This window comes from Octodon degus, unplaced genomic scaffold (assembly GCF_000260255.1).
Source record: "Octodon degus isolate 3935 unplaced genomic scaffold, OctDeg1.0 scaffold00165, whole genome shotgun sequence".
Classification (NCBI taxonomy): domain Eukaryota; kingdom Metazoa; phylum Chordata; class Mammalia; order Rodentia; family Octodontidae; genus Octodon; species Octodon degus.
This window is the reverse complement of record NW_004524741.1, coordinates 2,082,720-2,083,519: the sequence shown is the minus strand read 5'-3', so window position 1 is coordinate 2,083,519 and position 800 is coordinate 2,082,720.

Sequence of the window (800 nt, the reverse complement as noted above, 5' to 3'; positions counted from 1 at the left end):
GAGCTGGGATTACAGGTGCGCGCCACCACGCCCAGTCTCAATAGCCATCTCAGCGTGCTCCAGGGGTGGGGTTGGCATGGCATGCTGTGGATTGAACCCCAGCAGCTTCACATGGTGTAAGCAGGCATTTTAGTCTGCTGAGCTATCAGACCAGCCCTTTATAACCTATTTAAATATCTGTTAATATTAGATAATTTTCCTTTTATCACACATTTTATTGTGATAATCATTGATAATACATTAGATATTTCATTCCTATTTATTAAAAGAATGTTAAGGCTGGGGAAGTAGCTCAGTGTTCTAACCACCTGCCTGGCAAGCACAAGGACCTGGGCTGGACTCCTGGTACCACATACGGTGGAAACCAGGTGTGGTGGTACATGCTTTTAATCCCAGAGTTGGGGAGGTTGGGACATAGGATCACTATGAGTCTGAGCTATATATCAAGATCCTGTACCAAATAAATAAACAAATAAATAATTAAAATGTCTACTTTTCAAAATAAAATTAAATAAAATAAATGATAATTAGAAGTAAAGTTATGTTGCTTTAAATATATCCCATAATTTTATCATGTTAAAAATGAAATACAATTGGAACCAAATAAAAATGAAGATTTTTAAATTCTGTTTTGTTTTATAAATATCCTTAAATAAACTGAAATTTCTTGATATAATGACTATTTTCACATTTATGTTTAATTATTTCATATGATTTTAAAAACAACCTTTTAACGTTTCTGGTTTTTATTATTCTACTATTTCTCAATTACATATGTTTAAATGTTCATTTTTGCAAAG